Source organism: Macaca thibetana, chromosome 19 (assembly GCF_024542745.1).
Source record: "Macaca thibetana thibetana isolate TM-01 chromosome 19, ASM2454274v1, whole genome shotgun sequence".
Lineage (NCBI taxonomy): Eukaryota > Metazoa > Chordata > Mammalia > Primates > Cercopithecidae > Macaca > Macaca thibetana.
The window spans coordinates 8,548,250-8,570,889 of NC_065596.1; the positions used below are offsets into that span (position 1 = coordinate 8,548,250).

A 22,640-nucleotide genomic window follows, 5' to 3' on the forward strand; every position below is an offset into this window, starting at 1 on the left:
GCTGGGATTACAGGCGTGAGCCACCGCGCTCGGCCTTAAAATTTTTATTTGTAGAGACAGGATCTTGCTGTGTCCCCCAGGCTGGAGTGCAGTGGTGAGATCATAGCTCACTGCAGCAGCCTTGACCTCCTGGGCTTGGGTGATCCTCCTGCCTCAGGAGGAGCTGGGACAACAGATGCAGGTCAGCACACCCAGCTAATTTTGAAAATTTTTTAGAGATGGGGGTCTTGCTGTGTTGCCCAAGCTGGTCTCGAACTCCTGGGCTTGAGCAATCCTCTCGCCTTGGCCTCCCAAAATGCTGGGATTACAGGTGTGAATCACCACACCTGGCTTGCTCCTTCATTTTTATCAGCAAACATGCTGAAGCAACACTGTTCCCCCAGCCCATGTTCAGGGTGTCATCTGGGTGGATGGCACCCAGACACACTGACCCTTCACCTCTACCACCAGGTGTCTCTATGCCCGAGGGCTTCATCTGACCACAGGAGCAGGCTCAGCCTGCACATGGGGGTAACGTGGATGTACTGGGAGTTCCCACTCCTAGGGGTGACTCTCGGCTGTTGAGTGACAGGGCTTGTTGGGTGAGTCCCTGGCTTCCTCACTCTTGAGTGGGGCAGTTCAACTACCTCCCACTGAGTCCCTCGCAGCATCAGTTTTATCAGTTTTATCTGTGATTTTTTTTTTCTTTTCTTTTTTTTTTTTTTTGAGACAGAGTCTCGCTCTGTCGCCCAGGCTGGAGTGCAGTGGCCAGATCTCAGCTCACTGCAAGCTCCGCCTCCCGAGTTCCCGCCATTCTCCTGCCTCAGCCTCCCTAGAAGCTGGGACTACAGGCGCCCGCCACCTCGCCCGGCTAGTTTTTTGTATTTTTTTTAGTAGAGATGGGGTTTCGCCGTGTTAGCTAGGATGGTCTCCATCTCCTGACCTTGTGATCCGCCCGTCTCGGCCTCCCAAAGTGCTGGGATTATAGGCTTGAGCCACCGCGCCCGGCCATGTGATTTTTTTTTTTCTTCTTAAATTTGGTAATGAATACAAGCTGTGTTCCAGCTTGATTTATTATCTATGCTTTTTAATTTTTTATTTTATTTTTATTTATTTATTTATTTTTGTAGAGATGAGGTCTCTCTATGTTGCCCAGACTGGTCTCCAACTCCTGGGCTCAAGTGATCCTCCTGCCTTGGCCTCCCAAAGTGCTGGGGTTACAGGCATGAGCCACAATACCTGGCCCCTATCTATGCTATTTATTTATTTATTTATGATACAGTGTCTTGCTCTGTTGCCCAGGCTGATGTGCAATGGTGCAATTGGCTCACTGCAACCTCCATCTCCTGGGTTCAAGCAATTCTCCTGCCTCAGCCTCCCAAGTAGCTGGGATTACAGGTATGCACACCACACCTGGCTAATTTTTGTAGTTTTAGTAGAGATGGGGTTTCACCACGTTGGCCAGGCTGGTCTGGAACTCCTGGCCTCAGGCGATCCGTCCTCCTCAGCCTCCCAAAGCGCTGGGATTACAGACATGGGCCACTGAGCCTGGCCTGCTTTTATTTTTTAATATATAGAGACAAGGTCTCACCATCTTGTCCAGGAAGTTCTCAAACTCCTAGGCTCAAGTGATCCTCCCACCTTGGCCTCCCAAAGTGCTGGGATTACAGGTGTGTGCTACCATGCCCAGTCTGTCTATGCTTTTTTTTTTTGCCTGAAATATTACATGCATGTGCACACATGTACAAAGGCACACACACACACACACACACACACAATGTGGCTCCCACCCTCAAGGAACTACTAGGAGAGGACTGTATGGGTGGGTAAGTAAACTGCAGATTCCATCACCATTCTCATGTCAAGGTCACTGTGTCCTTCGAGCTCCCGTCCTGAGAGTTCGGACACCTCCTGGGTGCCCTTGTTTCCTGGCTGAGCCCACAGACTCTATGTCAAATCAAAAGCAGTTCAGCATCTATCCCCATCCCCAGTTCTTTTTTTTTTTTTTGTGAGATGGAGTCTTGCTGTATCCTCCAGGCTGGAGCACAGAGGCATGATCTCTGCTCATTGCAACTTCTGCTTCCCGGGTTCGAGCGATTCTTCTGCCTCAGCCTCCCGAGTAGCTGGGATGACAGGCACCCGCCACTATGCCCAGCTAATTTTTTTTTTTTTTTTTTTTTTTTTTTGAGATGGAGTCTCACTCTGTCACCCGGGCTGCAATGCAGTGGCCGGATCTCAGCTCACTGCAAGCTCCGCCTCCCAGGTTTACGCCATTCTCTTGCCTCAGCCTCCCCAGTAGCTGGGACTACAGGCGCCCGCCACCTCGCCCAGCTAGTTTTTTGTATTTTTTAGTAGAGACGGAGTTTCACCATGTTAGCCAGGATGGTCTCAATCTCCTGACCTCGTGATCCGCCTGCCATGGCCCCCCAAAGTGCTGGGATTACAGGCTTGAGCCACCACGCCCGGCCCGCTCAGCTAATTTTTTGTATTTTTAGCAGAGATGGGGATTCACCATGTTGGCCAGGCTGGTCTCGAACTCCTGATCTCAGGTGATCCACCAGCCTTGGCCTCCCAAAGAGCTGGGATTACAGGCGTGAGCCACCGTGCCCGGCCGACATTTATTTTCTAAGTGAGGTAATATTCACATAACGTAAAGTTAACCATTTTGTTTTATTTTTTATTTTTATTTATTTTTTGGAGGTGGGAGCCTTGCTCTGTTGCCCAGGCTGGAGTGCAGTGACGTGATCTCGGCTCACTAGTAGCTGGGATTATAGGCATGCGACACCACACCCGGCTAATTTTTGTATTTTCAGTAGAGACAGGGTTTTGCCACGTTGACCAGGCCGGTCTCGAACTCCTGACCTCAAGTGATTCGCCCTCCTCGGCCTCCCAAAGTACTGGGATTACAGGTGTGAGCCACCGTGCCAGGGCAATTTGTCCATTTTTAAGTCAACAGTTCAGTGGTGTTTAGTACATTTCTATTGTTGCGCAGCTGTCGCCTCTCTCCAATTCCAGAACATCCCATCATGCCTAAAGGAAACCCTGTCCTCGTCAGCAGCCACTGTCATCACTTTTGGTTCCCCTTCCCTAGCTCCTGACAGCCACCAATCTACTTCCTGTCTCTCTGGATTTGCCTGTTCTGGAGCTTTTGTAGCAATGAAAGAAAGAAAATGAAGATCATACACTATGTGACCTTTTGTGTCTGGCTTCTTTCACTTACCTTTTTTTTTTTTTTTCTTTTTTCTTTTTTCTTTTTTTTGAGACGGAGTCTCGCTCTGTCGCCCAGGCTGGAGTGCAGTGGCGCGATCTCTGCTCACTGCAAGCTCCGCTTCCCAGGTTCACGCCATTCTCCTGCCTCAGCCTCCCAAGTAGCTGGGACTATAGGCGTCCGCCAACACACCCAGCTAATTTTTTTATTTTTTTTATTTTTAGTAGAGGCGGGGTTTCACCGTGTTAGCCAGGATGGTCTGGATCTCCTGACCTCGAGATCTGCCCACCTCGGCCTCCCAAAGCACTCAGCTTGTTTTTGAGGTTCTTTCACGTTGCAGCATGGATTAGAACTTTCTTTGTTTTTGAAAGAACACGATACATTTGTCTTCACCTAGAAGATCGTAAGTGCTGCGAGGTCGCTGAAACCATTGGCTCCTGCAGTGAGCTATGATCAGGCCACTGAACTCCAGCCTGGGTGACAGAATAAGACCCCGTCTCCAAAAAAAAAAAAAAAAAAAAAAAAAAAGGAAAAAAAAAAGGAAAAAGAAAATATCCTTTTTTTTTTTGAGGCTGCAAGAGACCTGGTAATGATCTCAGTAAATAGCAGCTTCATTCTTCTGGTCATTCTCATCCGAAACCTTGAAGTCACCCTTGACTGCTTTTCTCTCACACCTGAGCCTTCATCAAATCCTGTTGAGACTTATATTTTTGTTTTCTTTTTGAAAAGGAGTCTTGCTCTGTCACCCAGGCTGGAGTGCAGTGGTGCAATCTCAGCTCACTGCAAGCTCCGCCTCCCGGGTTCACACCATTCTCCTGCCTCAGCCTCCCGAGTAGCTGGGACTAGCCCACCACCACGCCCGGCTAATTTTTTGTATTTTTAGTAGAGATGGGGTTTCACCGTGATAGCCAGGATGGCCTTAATCTCCTGACCTCGTAATCTGCCCACCTTGGCCTCCCAAAGAGTTGGGATTACATGCATGAACCACCACGTCTGGCCGAGACTTATATTTTTCTATTTAAGTATTTCTATAAGTGTTGAGTCTTCTCTCAACTTCTATTGAACTAAGAGAATTATAATTAAAAGCAAAGTCCTGGTTCTCATAATACTGTCTGAGGTTTTATTTGTTTGTTTGCTTTAGACAGAGTCTCTCGCTCTGTCCCTCAGGCTGGAGTGCAGTGGCTTGATCTTGGCTCACTGCAATCTCTGCCTTTTGGGCTCAAGCAATCCTCCCACCTCACCCTCCTGAGTAGCTGGGATTACAGGTGTGCACCTCCATGCCTGGCTAATTTTTGTATTTTTTGTAGAGATAAGGTTTTGCCGTGTTGCCCAGGCTGGTCTCGAACTCCTGGGCTCAAGCGATCTGCCCACCTTGGCCTCTCAAAGTGCTGGGATGACAGGCATGAGCTACTGCGTCTGGCCAGAACTTTATTTCTGTATATTGCTGAGTAATATTCCATTGTCCCAGATGGACATTTGGTTGTTACTACCTTTTGACTATTGTGAATAGAGCTGCTATGATGCTGGTGTACAAATATCTATTTGCAGTCCTTCAGTTCTTTTGGGTATATCTCTAGGAGCGGAATTGAGGAGGTATGAGGGATTTCTATATTTAGATTTTTGAGAAACTGCCAGATTATTTTCCATAGTGGCTGCACCGTTTTGCATTCCCACCAGCAATGTACAAGGATTCCAGTTTCTCCACATACTTGCTGACATCTGTAGTTATATTTTTGCTTATAGCCACCTCAGTGAGTGTGAAGTGAGAAGTCTCTCTTTCTTCTCTCTCTCTCTCTCTCTTTTTTTTTTTTTGAGATAGAGTCTCGCTTTGTTGTTCAGGCTGGAGTGCAGTGGCGCGATCTCAGTCCACTGCAACCTCTGCCTCCTGGGTTCGAGGGATTCTCCTGCCTCAGCCTTCTGGGTAGCTGGGATTATAGGCATAAGCCACCACTCCCCACTAATTTTTGTATTTTTAGTAGAGATGGGGTTTTGCCATGTTGGTCAGGCTGCTCTCAAACTCCTGGCCTCAAGTGATCCTCCTGCCTTGGCCTCCCAAAGTGCTGGGATTACAGGTGTGAGCCACCATGCCTGGCCTCATTTTGGTTTTGATTTGCATTTATCTGATGGCTAATCATGTTGAACATCTTTTCATGTTCCAACATTTAAAAAAATGTTTTCTTCTTTTTTTTGTAGAGATGGGGTCTCACTATGTATATTGCTCAGGCTGGTCTCAAACTCCTGGTCTCAATGGATCCTCCTGCCTTGGCCTCCTAAAGCACCGGGGTTACAGGTGTGGGGCATTGCGTAACAGTTTTGAACAGGCATCTTGATTTAAAAACTAAATATTGCACCACTGTAGTAGTGTTGTGAACACTATAAAACATGTTTTCCAAACTGAAATTAAAAGGGGAAGCTATTTGCATGCAATAAACTCTTGAGTGTGTCAAACCACCCTAATACTGCTACTAAGAATAGCCAATACTTCGAGGTATCTCTTGGAGCAAAGTTCGTGGTTAAGGGTTGTAGATGGGTCCCTCACAACCTGGCTCCAGTTGTCCTTGCCAGTCTCCTCTGTAGCCATTTCCCACTCCCTACTTTATCCTGAAACCAGGTTTTCTCAAGCTGCAGGGCCTTTGCCTCTGCAGTTTACTCTGCTTGGAATGTCCCTGTTCCTACAGACGATTTCTCATACCCTGCTCTCCACACCAAGTCCAAGCGCCTTCTATGGGACATATTCCTGTCACTACTCCCCATATCCGGGCCCTTGCTCTGGCCCATTCCTAAACATCTATTCACCCATTCATCCCTTCATCCCTCCTTTCATCCCTTCATCCATCTACTCATTCATCCACCCATCCCTCCATCCCTTCATTCATCCATCCAACCATCCACCCCTGCAGCCACTCATTTATCCCTCTATCCCTCCCTTCATCTCTTCATCCATTCATCCACCTACCCATTCATCATCCATCCCTCCATCCATTCGTTTATTCATCCATCCTCCACCCATTCATCCCTCCATCCATCCCTTCATCCATCCACCCATCCATCCCTCCCTCCATCCATTCATCCATCTACTCATTCATCCATCCATCCATCTCTCCATCTCTCCATTCCTCCATCCATCCGTCCACCCATCCACCCCTCCAGTCCTCCTTCCCTCCATTCGTCCATCGACCTATTCATCCTTCCATCCCTCCATCCATTTGTTTATTCATCCATCCTCCACCCATTCATCCATCCATCCATCCATCCGCCCATCCACCCCTCCATTCCTCCCTCCCTCCATTCATCCATCTACCCATCATCCCTTCATCCCTCCATTCATTTGTTTATTCATCCATCCTCCATCCATTCATCCCTCCATCCCTTCATATATCCACTTATCCATCCCTCCATACATCCACCCATCCATCCCTTCATATATCCACTCATCCATCCCTCCATACATCCACCCATCCATCCCTCCATCCCTCCCTCCATCCATTCATCCATCTACCCATTCATCCATCCATCCCTCCATCCCTTCATCCATCCACCCATCCACCCATTTATCCCCACCACACTCCTTCCCTTCCTCCCTTCATTGAACACACAGGAGAGGGACGTCTGTGTCTGGCTCTGTGCTCCAACCCCCAGAGAGGAGCTTCTCAAGAGCAGGGTTTTGGGTTGAGCTTTCTCTGCTGCCCCGACATGGCTCAGCACAGCGCTGGCACAGAGGGCCAGCAGGAAGAGAGGAGCGCTTGTTGAATGTGCCTGAGTTTGCAGGATGACTTTGTGAGCCAGTATTCATATTTTTGCAGTGAGGTCATATGTATTTTGAGTTGCATGGGAAGGCCTTACAAGGACAAACCTTTCATGCTTACGCACCTGTGTTCATTCATTCATTCATTCATTCATTCATTCGTTATTGAGCACTTAGGATATTCCAGGTGAAGACAAACTATCTTGTCCCTTGGGACCAGGGAAGGTTTCCCTGAGGTGGTAACACTGAGCTAAAATATGAAGGATGAATGGGAAGTGAATTGGCTGATGTGGGAAGGGAAGGGTGATGGAGGCCAAAGGGAACAGCGTAGGTGAGGGCAGAGGGCTGTGTGGCACATCCCTGGGTACCTGCACTCGTGGGGGACTTGTTTAATATCAAACATTAAAAGGCACTCACATTGAATGTATTTCTTTGTGTTTAAAACAAGAAGAAGCTGGGTGCGGTGGCTAACACCTATAATCCCAGCACTTTGGAAGGTTGAGGCAGGAGGATCACTTGAGCCCAGGAGTTCGAGACCAGCCCTAGCAACATAGTGAGACTCCAACTCTAAAAAAAATAAAAAAATTAGCCAGGCCTGGTGGTGTGCACCCTCCTAGCTACTTTGGAGGCTGAAGTGGGAGGATTGCTTGAGTCCAGGAGTTTGAGGCTGCAGTGAGCTGTGATTGCGCCACTGCGCTCCAGCCTGGGCAACAGAGCAAGACGCTGTTACACACATAAAAAAAGTTAAAAAAGTAGAAAGGATCGTTATCTTTTTGCTTTTCAAATTATTGGGGTCCCATTAAACTCATATGCTTCTTGTGCATGTACAGGCAGTTTTGCCAACAGAGAACAGCTAACCCACAAGTAACTTTCCAACGTGATGACACCGTGGGGGAAATTCTGGAACCAACCGTGAATCCAAGTGACACTATGTCTAGCTAAGTAGACATTTCCTTCAAGCGTTTTTGATTTTGTAGCCTTGCTTTTACATTGTCAAATATCAAAGTGTGTGATTTTACAGTTTTTTTTTTCCTTCCAGGTCTTGAATGTTTTCAGCGGCCTCTGGAAAACCTACAGGCACGGCCCTGGGAGGCTCTGGGTCCCTGGGAGCTCGCCTCCTGGGGTCATTCCGCGGTGTCCGGGGAATGACCCTCGCGGGGCTCGCGAGGTACTCGCGCCCCCCAGCGTCTGGATTGAGAAACGCACCCTGTGAAGATGGAGAACCAGCCCAGCCCCAAAGTGAGGTGGCAGAAAAACGAACCCATGGCCAAGGACTGGCTTAGTTAGCAGTAATTGTTTAAGTGTGTTTTGTCTTGCTGGGCTGCCCCCTCTCCTGGTCGTTTGGCTAGGGAGAACAGGATTTTGTTTGGGCTTTTTCTTTTGCTTTTTTTGACTGTGCCCGTTGGCGTTTGCAGGTTGCCAGCTTCTTCAGGTCCAAGTCTGGGCTGTACAGCTAAAAACAAAACAAACCACCAAAGAATTCACTTTTGTGTCATTCCTTGAGTCCTGAAATCCCCAGCTTGTCTGCCTTCTCTCCACCATTCAGAGTCTTGTATTTTTCTGTTATGATGCAATTTCCCAATCACTTTTTATTAATTTTAATTGACAAAATTGTAAATATGATGCATAGAACATGTTTTGACATAGGTATACAGTGTAAAATATCTAAATCAAGCTAATTTAACATATCTTTGACATACCCGTGACCATACATCTATGCTTATCTCTTTTTCTGTGATAAGAACACTTAAAATCTGCTCAGCAATTAAGTTTTTTATATTAAAAAAAAAGAGATGAACTGTCATGTCGCCCAGGCTGGTCTCAAACTCCTGGCCTCAGGTGATCCCCCTCGGTCTCCCAGCATGCTAGGATTACAGGTGTGAGCCACTGTGCCCAGCCTACTCAGCATTTTTCAAGAATAAAATACATTGACCATGTTGAGTCACCATGTTGAACAATTCCTCTTGCGCCCTTTGACCAACATCTGTTCAGTTCCTCCTCCCTCCCTCAGCCCCTAGAGCCACCATTCTACATGGGAGTTCAGCTTTTTAGATTCCACAAGTGAGATAGGAAGTATTTGTCTTTCTGTGCCTGACTTATTTCACTGAACATGTCTTCCAAGTTCATCCACGTTGTAAACACAAGCTTTCTTGTTTTTAAAGTCTGAATCATATTCAGAGTCTCATGTTTTTATGTATGATGTCTAGTCCAGGGTTTTAGTTGTGCTTCATGGGAGGAATGGGGAAAATTACGTGTTCTTTGTCCATTTGAATTTAAGAAATGTACATGATTACACGATCACGTTTTGATCATGTGCATAGAATCACTACGTGTTTTGGTCATCAACTGCTTATTTCCTTTGTTCTCCCTTCCTCCCTCTCCTCCTCCATGTCTAATTCTCTCCATTTTTCAAATTCAGGCTCACTCTTTCTCCCACAGATTAGTCCCAATTTTCCCCCCTTTTTATCTCTGTTGGTCATGTCTGGACTTGGAATAAACCCTTTCTGTCCACATGGACCCTGTCTGCCTCCTCTCACTCCTGGCCTCAGTGTCATCATTCATTCATCAAACACTAAGCATCTCATTTTGGGGACACCCCTGAACCTGTGATCACTCGGAGTTGACCGGGCAACAATATCTCCTTACGAAGCAGAGTGAGCAAGTGGTGGGGGGGGTGGGAGTTGGGGGGGACCCAGGTGGCACAGAATTAAAATACAAGGGCACCCAACGTCACCAGTCATGAGGAACAAGAAGCCACAGGGAGGGATTTCAAACCCAACACCCAAGGTAAGTGAAAAAAGTCTGGCAACACCAACAGTTTTGGAGGTAGGTAGAAACCCTCAGTGGTGGGAGACACATTGGTAAAATCACTGTGAAGAATGTGGAAATACCTGGAAATGTTGCAAACGTCCAGATTCTGAAGCTTAGCCTATCCCCACTTGGCTTTATACCCTAGTGAGCTCCATGGAACTTAAGAAAATGGGTTTGGTCTGGGGCCAAACCCATTTTCTTAGATGGGTTAACTTAAGATGAGCCCTGGTCTGTGGGTCGATGGTCACGGGGGACCAGGTCAGTGGTGGCTTGGTCACTGCGGGGCCTGATCAGTGGGACCCAGTCTACAGGGCTTGGTCAGCAGAACACGATCTGGCTTAGTCAACAGGACCTGGTGAGTGGGGACCTGGTGAGTGGGGGCCTGGCAGTGGGGGCCTGGTTAGTGGGGACCTAGTCAGTCAGGACCAGGTCAGTTGGCTGCTGGGTGACCTCAGGCAGGGGGCTTGTCCTAGAAGCCTCCTTTCTTCCATTTGCAGGGAAGATGAAATCAACTGCACCCCAGAGAGCTACTGGGAGGAGGAGAAGTGCATTGAATATGGCCCTGCTATGCAGATTTAGCACTGTACATACTGAGTTCCCCGCAAGGGAGGAGGTTTCACCCACTGCCCTGCCCTGCCTGCATCCCCAGGACCACCCTGCCTGAAGGCAGAGGCTGGGGTGCACCCGCGGATGCTCTGATGCTGACCACAGGCCCTGGGGTGACAGAGATGAGGACATGGGGGCACACGTGATTGGGGAAGCCAGGGCCGGCCGGAGGAGAGACACACGCACACACGTGCCCGCCCATATCCACCTGCACTCAAGTGCACAGACGCATTGCACGCACACATGTCGACAGTTCAGGGGGCAGAGGATGCCGTCTCTGGGCCCTGCTGACCCGTGCGGGGCCCCATGGTGATGGGTGCCATGAGCCCACAATGCACCATTACCCAGTGCCCAGGTACCCGCCCGACTCTGTGTCGTAGAGCAGTTGGAGACACAGTGTGAGTGGTTCTGCCCACAGGACGCTTTCTAGGTGAGAGGGCACATCTCTGCGCAGCTGCTTGATCAGACTTAGGAGAGCGTGACATGCTCTCTTCCCTCCCTGCTGACTCGGGGACAGTCGCTACTGGGTGGGTGGCAGCTGCCCGAGGAGGGTCATCCTCGAGTGCTCACTGGGTGCCCGTTCTGTGCTGACCGGGCAGACGGTCATCCTGTTCATCCTCACGGTGACTCCGTTCCAGGAACATGCCAGGAAGATCTCCAGTCCCGCTCCCCGGGACAGACCCGGACTGGCCCAAGGACAGCACCCTCACACTGTTCCCACGACCCTCTGCTTCAGTCTGGAGGGCCAGGCTGGGCCTGTTGTGCTGAGCAGGACACTGAGTCCTCCCAGACATGGAGCCCACCTTGACAAGACCCAGATCAAAGGCAGGAGTGTGGTGGGCACCTCCCCACCCAGGCCTCCCCCCGGCCATGGCCTCCTGTGGACAGCTGGAAGCCAGGGGTGGCTGCAAAAGGACTCAGCACCTCCCAGTGGGAGGTAGCCGTGGGGGAAACTGGGTGTGGGCACTGACCCCTTCCATGCTGCCCCCCTGTCCCTAGAGTGCCTCATGAACCTGTCCCAGTCTGGCCTATAAGGATTGGTTCAGGAGCCGTTCTCCCAGGCCTGGGCCCTGGAGGACAATGCAGTTCTCATGCACTTTCGGGTCTGCATGAGGGAACTATGAGGAGACACTGGGACCTGCCACCCCTAGGGAGGCTCCAGCATCAGGTCTCTGTCTGAGTCACCCTCTGGGGCAGTCGATAGTGGAGGGGGCCTGGGTCCCTGCAACCCCACTACCTGGACCTTCCTCCCAGACCTCTTCCTCCTCTACAGAGAAACTCCCACAGACAGACCTGCCAGTTTTAAGGGGATGTGCTGAGTGCATATGTACTGGACATGCTGCTCAAGACAGGCGGGGGTGCCCCCTGCACCTTTTACACTGTCTCCGGTCTGTGCCAGCTCCCTGCCCTGCCTGTGAGCATCAACAGATGCCAGGAGGATCAGGGTCCCCTCACTCCAGAGTGCCCCTTCAGGGATGCCAGGTGAACAGGAGAATCAGTGTTTCTGGCCCAGAGGATCTGGGGAGAGGACACGGGCAGGAGCCCTGGCCCAGGGCCAGAACCAAGAGTTCAGCCAGGCGTGGGAATGGTCCAGTCCTGGCATGGAGTGGACGACTCCAGAGAGCGGATGTCCGGGGCCGTCTCACCCACTGTGGAGACAGGCCCCCGTGTGAGGTGGCAAGACGGCCAGGTGACAGTGAGAGCTTCTTCCCACCCGAGCTCCGAATCAGGGCTGCATCCCAGGCCGCCCAGCCCTGGGATGGGGACGTGAGGCAGGAAGCCCCAAGCCAGCCCGAACCCTGTGTTACCTGTCCCATGGGGGATACCCAGGCGGCTGCACACACCCCTTGCTCTGGGATCTGCGACCTGCAGGGGTGTCCTCAGTGTCAGGCTAGGGTGGAGGACAGAGGGACCCCAAGGACTCCAGAGACCCAAATGTGCAGAACCCGGCCCTGCGAGGACATCTGATGGGCTTGGTGGAGAAGCTGGGTTCGTCTGCATTCTCTTCAGCCAAACCTGAGGGAGGGACCCCAGCACCCCGAACTCTTCGGGTATTTCCTGGCATTGAACCTCTCTACAACGGGGATGGGCTGACCCTCCCCAGCCCACCAGCCCAGCTCCAGCAGCCCATGTAGGCGACTCCTCTGGAATGGGAGCCTGATCCTCCCCTACCCTGGCCTGGCCAGGCTGTCCCCGAGGCCGAGGCCCAGTGACATGTAAAGGGGGATTCTGCAGCGCCCAAGGCAGAAGGTTGCTCTCTGGGAATCTCCAGGGCTCAGGGTGTGGCCATGCCGTCCCCAGCTCAGGGCAGACCTTGGGTTAACTGGCCGTACCTCTGGTGGAATTCCATGCCAAAGCTTCCAATGGAGCCGGATGGCGTTGGGGGCTTGTGGTTCCTGTGGTATGACCTTGAACAGGGATGCTGAGCTCCTGTCACTTCCACATCTGCCCCGGATAGGCTCAACAGCTTCATCAGGGCCCTGACACCAGAAACTACTGTGCCCCGTGATAACCAAGAGGCAGGTCCAGAGACATTTCTCTACACAATGGCACCTGCATCTGACTCCTCTGGGCGGGCAGTGACCAGCCCGGTGTGGAAGGAGTTAAGGCAGCACCCGGCTAGCTGCTCCACAGCCCTAGATGGCTCTTGGGCCTTGGGAAGTCATCTTCAATAAGAACGCTGTTCACTCTAAGACTTCCCCAGAGGGGTGAGTGTGGCACCCCTGCAGCCCCAGCCGTCAGTAGCGTGCCTTGCGGCCTCTGACTCAACCTGCAGGACAGAGCCCCGCCCTCAAGGCACAGTTCCCAGGACCAGAGGGGCCTGGCCTCAACCTGAGCCCTGGGAGGGGAGGGGAGCTAGAGGTGTCACGTGCCTCCACAGTGGCCAGGATGACCACGCAGGGGACCCATGGCACTGTGGATTCAGTTGCTGTACCACTTGATGGCGGAGAATTTGAGAGTGATCTATGAGAACATGAAGTACTGAGCCCGTATAGCGAGCAGGACATCAAGGGCTGACTCGCAGGGGCTCATGGCCGCAGCAACCCTGGCCTTATATCTGCGGTGCAAGTGGTCTGCACCCCTGGACTGGCCCAGCGCACCATGGCTGCCCCTGTGCCTTGACCCACTGTGCCATGGCCATCGTACCACTCAGAGGCTTTGAGGCCCTGCCAGGTGCACTGCCCGCCTCCTTGAAGTTGCCTCTTAGCGCTTTCCAGCTGCTACTGCAGCTGCAACAGATGCCACCACAGAGTGCCTTCCAGCAGCCGATGCAGGCTTTCCAGGCGGTAGGGGTGCCCTGCAGCCGTGGCCTCAGCAGCTCCTCGGTGGCAACTAGGCCAGCCAGGGCAGTGATGATGACGGGAACGACAAGTGGGATGGCAGCTCCATGATGGTGGACGAGCCAGGTGCATTGGGCAGAGGTGCATTCCTGGAACTCGACAGCTGCCTGTGTCCCCACGTGGGCAGGAGCTCGGTCACTGTGAGCCACAACCTCAACCACTACTCTGCCTTTTCAAGTCGGGAAGGGAGGCCTTTGTGCTTGGCGAGGCATTGGGCTCTGTGAAGGACAGGGACATGCTGTGTGCATGGTGCTGTGGCTGCTGTGGCTCCATGGCCCCAAGTGGCAGGAGTAGCCCTACCCCTGCCCGTGCACCATTGGCGACACCACTCAGTAGAACAAGTTCAAGGGCATAAAGAGCTACCTCTCCTCCAAGCTGGTGCATGGCTCGACAAGTCCTTGGACTGGCTGGATGCATGTCTAGTGAAATTCCCAGTCATCTCCATGCTCCACCTGCCTGAGAATCGGGCTATGGGCTGCCTCCAGGAGGACTCCATCTCCATGCACAGGAAGAGCCTGATCTGCGGGATGAGCCACACGGCCGGCCGCCTGGTGCTGGCGCAGTGCCATGTCCTCCAGCACTTCCTGACGTGCCCCAGCAGCACTGCGAGGAGGCCTGGAAACAGGGCAAGAGGAAGGCTGAGAAGGGTGGCGTGGTGGGTGTCAGTTCCTTCCTGACCCTGAGCACTACCCCCACCACTGCCCTCGACCTGCAGGAGGTGGAGCGCAAGATGGATGGCTGGAGACGCTTCCCCAAAAAGGTGGACCACAGCGCTGCTGCTCAGCCACAGGGCATGGAGCCCATGGCCAGGAGGTGAGGGGCTTCAAGAAGGAGCATCAGCAGGTGGCCAGCCCTTCTGTGACCTCAGCCAGGCCTTGGAGTGGGCCCAGTGGGCCTCTGGGTGGTCCTGAACCAAGCCATCCCCTTCCCTGAGGTGCCTGTGATGCCACTGGTAAGCTCTTCTGGATTGGCCCAGGCAGGACCTGGACCCCATCTTGCACCTGTTAGTGCCAGTCCCAGGGGCACGGGGCCAACTTCCCAGACATCCTCCACGTTCACAGAGGAGCTCTTACCAGTGTCACAGGGAGCAGGCGACTCATGGGAGGAGGGAAGATGGAGGTGCAGGGCTGATGGCTTTTAGGAGAGCGCTCTGACTGAAATTCACCATCTCTATCCAATTCCAGTAGAGACTTGAGACCACAGATGCAGCACATTTTACCACAACAGATATTTTTTCCAAAAAGCGACCCAGAATTCGGAACCAGCTCTTCACAAAGATGAGAGTGTTGAGTGACTGGACGCTGGGTTGGGGATTTTTTTTCCGATTCAAGGATAATTTCTACGGCAGAATAAAAATGCCTATCAAAGAGCCATGGCCAGCTATTCGTGGTGGTACAAGGATGGTTTTGTGCTCAACTGAGGCCAGTCGAATAGAGAATTACGTAGGAAACAAAGAGCGAACACGGCGATGGAGTAGAAACAGCACCATGTGTTGTAATTTCGTAGGCGTCGGTGCTGTGGAAGTTCCTTCCTTCCTTCTCTCCTTCCTGCTGTCTGAGCCTCCTCCCAGCTTCGGGCATCCCCACGTCCTGGGCCTGTGCTGGGAGAGACACAAAGGACACAGTTGGCTGCGGTCCAGGGACTGGCACGATCAGGGGAGCCTGGTGAAGTCAGAGTGGCCCCTGAGGACCAGTCCTGGGATGACCGGGTCTAACTGACCAGGCCCCTCCTGACCAGGGCCCCATCCACTGGGCCTTCCACGACCTGGCCTTCACTGAATGGGCCCCGATGACCAGGTCTCCACCGGCCCGGTCTCCCACTGACCAATCCCCAGTATCCAGGCCACACTGACCAACACTGCTAACTAAGTTTTCATTGACCAGGCCCCCGGTGACCAGGCCTTACTGATTGGGCTCCTCCTGACTAGGAGCCTGCTGACCAGGATATCATTGCCCAGACCCCACTGACAGCCGCCCCCCATCCCTCCCCCACCTCTGCCAAGCCCCCATGGATTAGGTCCAATGATCAGGCAGCCACTGGCCAGGGTTGCACTGACCAGGTTCCTACTGATCAATCACCTGCTGACCAGGCCCCTGAAGACCAGGTTCACACTCACCAGGTACAAGGCCCCACTGACTAGGCCCCCACTCACCAAGCCCTCACTGACTCGCTGACTAAGTCCCCCGATGAGGCCTTCACTGTCTGGACCCCACTGACTAGGCCTCATCAATGAGACTTTCACAGACCAGACCCCACTACCCAGGACCCCAGTGACCAGGCCTCACTATCCAGGACCCACTGATGGCCTAGGCCTCCACTGACCAAACTCTCACTGACTGGGCCCAACTGACCAGGTCCTTAACTGACAAGGTTCTGACTGGCCAGGTCCTTAACTGACAAGATTCTGACTGGCCAGGTCCTTAACTGACAAGGTTCTGACTGGCCAGGTCCTTAACTGACAAGGTTCTGACTGGCCAGGTCCTTAACTGACAAGGTTCTGACTGGCCAGGTCCTTAACTGACAAGGTTCTGACTGGCCAGGTCCTTAATGATCAGAACTTTATTAAGCCCCACTACCCAGGAATCCCACTGACTAGGTCCAACTCACAAGGCCCCCACAGACCAGGTCCCCACTAACCATGTCCCTAGTGACCAGGCCCCCTTTGACCGGACCCAACTGACAAGGCCCCCACAGACCAGGCCTCCACTGACCTGGTCCCTACTAACCATGTCCCTACAGACCATGTCCCTACTGACCAGGCCCCCACTGACTGGGCCCAACTGACAAGGTTCCAACTGACTAGGTCCTTAACTGACAAGGTTCTGACTGACCAGGTCCTCAATGAGTAGACCTTTACTGACCAGGCCCCGCTACCCAGGAATCCAGTGACCAGACCTCCCACTGACCAGTTCCCCACTGACAGGCCCCATCTCTCCAGGACCCCAGTGGCCAGGTTTCACAAAGTAGGCCCCACTGACCAGGCTTCCACTGACAAGCACATCTTGACCAGGTCCCCACTGACTAGCCCCCAGCTGACAAGGCCCCAGCTTACTAGGACACCACTGACCAGACCTCCACTGATCAGGCTCAACTGACAAGGCCCCCACTCAGCAGTCCCCCACTGACCAGGCCCCAGCTGACGAGGTTCCGACTGACCAGGTCCTTACTGAACAGACCTTTAATGACCGGACCCCACTAACCAGGATCCCAGTGACCAGGCCCCCACTGACCAGACTTCCAGCGGCCAGGCCTCACTATCCAGGACCCGCTGATGAGGTCTCCACTGTCCAGGCCCCCCACTGACTGGGCCCAATTGATGAGGCCCCCACTGATGAGGTGCCCACTGACTGGGTCCTAACTGACAAGGTTCTGACTGGCCAGGTCCTTAACTGACAAGATTCTGACTGGCCAGGTCCTTAACTGACAAGGTTCTGACTGGCCAGGTCCTCAGTGACCAGACCTTTACTGACCAGGCCCCACTACCTAGGACCCCAATGACCCAGACTTTTAATGAATAGGTCTCACTAACCAGGACCCCAGTGACCCAGGCCTTTACTGAATAGGCCCCACTCTCCAGGGCCTCAATGACCAGGCCCCTACTGACCAGGTCTCTCTGAATAGACCCTTACTGACTAGACCCCACAAACCAGGACCTCAGTGACCAAGATCCCATTAACCAGGTCCCACTGGCCAGGCCCCAGGTCTCCAGGCCCCCAGTGGCCAGGTTTCACTACCTAGGCCCCACTGACCAGGCTCCTTCTAACAAGGGCCCCCGACCAGGTCCCATTGACAAGTCCCCACTGACCAGGTCCCCACTGATGAAGCCCCAACTTACCAGGACCCCACTGACCAAACCTCCACTGACCAGGCCTCACTAGCCAGGCCCCACTGATGAGACTCCCTCTGACTGGGTCCAACTGACAAGACCCTCTCAGATCAGGTCCCACTGACTGGGCCCAAAGTGACAAGGTTTCAACTGACCAGGTCCTTAATGACCAGACCTTTACTGACTAGACCCCACTACCCAGGACTCCAGTGACCAAGTCCCTGCAGACCAAGTCCCACTGACCAGGCCCTGGCTGCCCAGGTCCCCACTGACTGGGCCCCAACTGACAAAATTCCAACTGACCAAGTCCTTACTGAACAGACCTTTACTGACTAGGCCCCACTAGCCAAGAGCCCATTGACCAGGCCCCCACTGCTAGGCTTCCACCGACCATGTTTCTATTGAACAGGCCCCAGTGACCAGGTTTCCCCTGACTAGGTCCCCACAGACCAGAGCCCCAATAATCAGCTCCCACTGACCCAGCTCCCGCTGACCAGGATCCCACTGACCAGGTCCCCACTGGTGCCAAGTGACTAGGTCCTGAACTCGAGGACCCGTGACCAGTCCCCTCTGACCAGGCCACAGCTGACCAGGCCTCCCACAGACCAGATTCTCACTGAGCAGACCCCCACTGACAACATCCCCATTCACTAGGTGTTTTCTGACTATGTCCCCAATGTGTCCCCGTTCACAAGGCCTCCATTGACCGGGTCCCCCACTGACTAGGACACAGTGTTTAGGTCCCACTGACCAGGCCCCCAATGACCAGGCCACAGTGTCCAGGTCCCACTGACCAGACCCCCGCTGACCAGGCCACAATGTCCAGGTCCCACTGACCAGGCCTCCACTGACTAAGGCACAATGTCCAGGTTCCCACTGACTAGGCCCCTCAGCCGTGGTGCTCAATGTCCCCTACCTATGGCTCTCACTCAGCCCACAGACTCTCCCCTCCCCACATCTGCAGCCACAGGCCAGGCCCCTGGGGGTCTTTTTGGGATGGGGCCCCTCCTCCAGGAGACAGGGAGGGACAGTTGGCCTCAGGCTCCAGGCGCCCAGCTTCACACTCGCCCCCTACAAGGCCCTCTGGGCTCATCTCAAAGGGGACAGTGAATAGGCAAAGCACCACCTGGACCTTTTGCTGAGCTGCAGTCCAGGGAACAGAGGGATGTTTGTCACACCAGGCACCTTTTGTGCCAGGCCTCCCAAGCCCTGCCTGTGGAGTCTGGATCTAGAGACACAGTGCGGAGGTGGTGAGGTGACCAGCCCAGGACCCTCGAGGCTGAGCTGAGGAACACATGAAGACTGTCCCCAGATGTGGACGAAGGATTACCTAGGTGCCGAGGCAAGAGACTGAAGGCACAAACTGTTTCAGCATAATAAAGAAAATAGAATAGTCAAAATACAAATTAGATATAGAGATGATCATGGACCATTATCAATCGTTATTATAAAGATTATTAATCATTAGCTTTTAATATTACTCTTTGTTGCATTAAAAATATAACCTAGGAATAACCGGTGGGTAGAGGGTCAGGTGCTGAAGGGACATTGTGAGAAGTGACCTAGAAGGCAAGAGGTGAGCCGTCTGTCATGCCCGCATAAGGGCCATTTGAGGGCTCCTTGGTCAAGTGGTAATGCCAGTGTCCGGGAAGACACCCGTTACTTAGCAGACCACGAAAGGGAGTCTCCTTTCCTTAGAGGAGTCAGGGAACACTCTGCTCCACCAGCTTCTTGTGGGAGGCTGGATATTATCCAGGCCCGCCCGCAGTCATCCGGAGGCCTAAACCCCTCCCCGTGGTGCTGTGCTTCAGCGGTCACGCTCCTTGTCCACTTTCATGTTCCTCCCGTACTCCTGGTTCCTCTTTGAAGTTTGTAGTAGACAGCGGTAGAAGGAATAGTGAAAGTCTTAAAGTCTTTGATCTTTCCTACAAGTGCATAGAAGAAAATGTATGCTGCCTTCTGTCTCTGCTTCGGCTACCTAAGAGGGAAGAGCCCCCTGTCCTGTGATCACGTGACTCGCTTCACCTTGTCAATCACTTAGCAGATTTACCCTCTTTACCCTGCCCCTCTTTGTCTTGTATGCAATAAACATGAGTGTGCCCAGCCATTCGGGGCCACTACTGGTCTCCGCATCTTGGTGGTAGTGGTTCCCCGGGCCCAGCTGTTTTCTCTTTATCTCTTTGTCTTGTGTCTTTATTTCTTATGATCTCTTGTCTCCGCACATGGGGAGAACACCCGCTAAGCCCGGTAGGGCTGGACCCTACATCCAGACAGCCAGAAGACTGCTAGTTTCTTAGTCAATCCTTCCTTCCTTCCTTCCTTCCTTCCTTCCTTCCTTCCTTCCTTCCTTCCTTCCTTCCTTCCTTCCTTCCTTCCTTCCTTCCTTCCTTCCTTCCTTCCTTCCTTCCTTTCTTCCTTCCTTCCTTCCTCCCTTCTTTCCTTCCTTCCCTCCTTCTTTCCTTCCTTCCTTTTTTTTTCCTCACTATGTTGCTGGTCTTGCACTTCTGGACTCAAGCGATCCACCCGCCTTGGTCTCCCAAAGTGCTGGGATTACAGGGGTGCGCCACCATGCCTCGCCTCAGTATGTAATTTCTTACCAGTTACCTTCCTCCACCAAGAACCTCCTAGATGCCAAGTCAGTGAGAAAAGGAAGACGGTCAAAGAATCCATGGAAAGAAAGTGACACAGGCTTAGGACGTGGGAGTGCCACATGCTGAGAGGAGGTGCAGGCCGAAGGAAGGACGGACAGAAGGAATGAAGGGCTGCTGGAGTCAAGCCACCCTGGGACAGAGGTGACCATGGACCCTCCCAGGAATGCGTTGCACGGACTATCGTGAATGTTCCAGATGTCACCGGAACCCCAGCCCTCTGCTCCTGTCCCAGGCTCCCCTGTGGCCTGTGGGAGGTGGAAGCTGAGAGAGGTCGAGTGGAGCCTGGGTTGTGCTGCCCTCTCCCCCTGCCTGCCCCAGGGTGTCCGGGGCTTCCTGCAGAGAGCTCTGGGTTTAAGTGATCCACCCACCTTAGCCTCCCAAAATGCTGGGATTACAAGCGTGAGCCACTGTGCTCGGCCTCTTTAATCGTTTTGACTCACCAATATTTCAGACTGACTTCCTTCTGTATGACCATTTCAGTCAAAAACAGGCAGGTCATAGCGACGGAGAAGTGACTGTGTTTTAACCAATGAGGGTGGGGACTTGAGGCCAAGGAGGGGATCCTTGCTTCTGAGAGGGAGGCCTTCAAAGGGGTGAAGGCATTGGTACTGGCAGCCCTGGTCCCCCCACCACCCCCGACTTTGGAGCTTGGAGCCTCCCTGCAGTGTGTGAGACCTCCTTTCCTGAGTTTTTCTTTTCTTCTTCTTTTTTTTTTTTTTGATGGAGTCTTGCTCTGTCGCCCAGGCTGGAGTGCAGTAGCATGATCTCGGCTCACTGCAACCTCCGCCTCCTGGGTTCAAACGATTCTCCTGCCTCAGCCTCCCGAGTAGCTGGGATTACAGGCATGCATCACCATGCCCAGCTAATTTTTGCATTTTTAGTAGAGACAGGGTTTCCCCATGTTGGCCAGGCTGGTCTCGAACTCCAGACCTCAGGTGATCCACCCGCCTCGGCCTCCCAAAGTGCTGGGATTACAGGCATGAGCTGTACTGTTTCCTGAGTTTTTCTAACCATGAAATGCAGCTGCCAAGGATGGCAGCTGTAGGGACCTAGGCTCCTGGGCCCTCCTTTGCCCAATTTTCTTCAGTCCTAGTAACTGAATCAGGTTTTTTTTTTTTTTTTTTTTTTTTTAAAACAGAACAATATATTTGGCTACAGTTCCACGTATCTGTAGTCAAGACAAAGCCACGTTAAAAATCAGGCTCTAAGTCACCTAGGTATAAAATACAGACAAAATATCAAAATTGTGATCATCTGACCTTAAAAATTCAGCCCATATGAATGTTTTTTTTTTTTTTTTTTTTTTTTTTTTTTTTGAGACAGAGTCTCACTCTGTTGCCCAGGTGGAGTGCCATGGCGCAATCTCGGCTCACTGCAACCTCCACCTCCTGGGTTCAAGTGATCTCTTGGTTCAGCGTCCAAAGTAGCTGGGATTATAGGCTTGCGCCACCATGCCTGGCTAATTTTTGTATTTTTAGTAGAGACGGGGTTTTGCCATGTTGGCCAGGCTGGTCTCAAACTCCTGACCTCAGGTGATCCACCCCACCCACCCCTCGGCCTCCCAAAGTGTTGGGATTACAGGCGTGAGCCAGCGCACCCAGCCTGAAATTACTTTTAAGAGAGTAAATGTGCTGTTGGGCATTATTTTGCTTTTCTTTTTAAATAAACAGACCCATTTTTTAAATCTTTTTTTTTTTTTTTTTTTTTTGAGGCAGGGTCTGGCTGTGTCGCCCAGGCGCCCAGGCTGGAGTGCAGTGGTGCCATCTCGGCTCACTGCAGCCCTGACTTCCCAGGCTCAGGCCATCCCCCAACCTCAGCCCCCTAGCTGGAACTATACAGGCGCGCGCCACTAGGTCTGGATAAATTTGTTTTGTATTTTTTTTTGTAGCGACAGGGTTTTGCCATGTCGCACTGGTTGGTCTCAAACTCCTGGACTCAAGCAGTCCGCTATCTCAGCCTCCCAAAGTCCTGGGATTACAAGCATGAGCCACCGCGCCTGGCCTCTTTAATCATTTTGACTCACTGGCATTTCAAACTGACTTCCTTAGCTCTGTGTGACCATTTCGGTACCCAGGGATTTCTGAGGCAGCGTTAAGTTCGACTTCACAAAAACAGCAGATACTTTAACCTTTCAGTGACAGATTTAGAAAGTGTCAATAACCATATGGTTTAGCTCAGTAACTATAAAAACGTGGAAAATTTGGCATTACAAGCCAGAATCCCTTCCTGCTCTTTCAATTAAGCAGCTTTCTAATCTCTGTGGCATTTTCCAGTCATTTGTATTTCTCTTACAATAATAAGAGCTTAAAAATGACTTTTAAGGTTTAATGTCCTGGGGGACTTATCAGTCATACTTTTATTTGAAATACAGTATAAACCAATTATGCTTGCCTTCAGTATTTGAAATAGTAGAAATTATTGCAACCAACAGATCCACCCACACCTGTTTTAATGACATATGACACTGAAATTT

General features: G+C 52.1%; 3 protein-coding genes and 1 pseudogene across 6 annotated transcripts in view; all 4 read right to left on the reverse strand.

Moving 5' to 3' along the window:
- The window catches only part of AP1M1 (adaptor related protein complex 1 subunit mu 1), a 212,477-nt gene that overhangs the window by 188,928 nt on the left and 909 nt on the right, over positions 1-22,640 (reverse strand). The window lies entirely within an intron of this gene.
- FAM32A (family with sequence similarity 32 member A) overlaps positions 1-22,640 on the reverse strand; it is a 182,885-nt gene that overhangs the window by 149,508 nt on the left and 10,737 nt on the right. The window contains exon 1 of one of the 4 annotated variants that reach the window (XM_050769870.1): positions 19,509-19,512. The exons of 1 other annotated variant lie outside the window; for it this stretch is intronic. The gene's annotated coding sequence lies outside the window, so the exon portion shown is untranslated. Of the gene's footprint in view, positions 1-11,334; positions 11,339-16,731; positions 16,736-19,508; positions 19,513-22,640 lie in introns of those variants that run through there. 2 more of the 4 variants (XM_050769869.1, XM_050769865.1) reach the window with 2 other exon arrangements.
- The window catches only part of RAB8A (RAB8A, member RAS oncogene family), a 405,903-nt gene that overhangs the window by 86,263 nt on the left and 297,000 nt on the right, over positions 1-22,640 (reverse strand). The window lies entirely within an intron of this gene.
- Positions 11,480-15,102, reverse strand: LOC126942384 (uncharacterized; annotated as a pseudogene).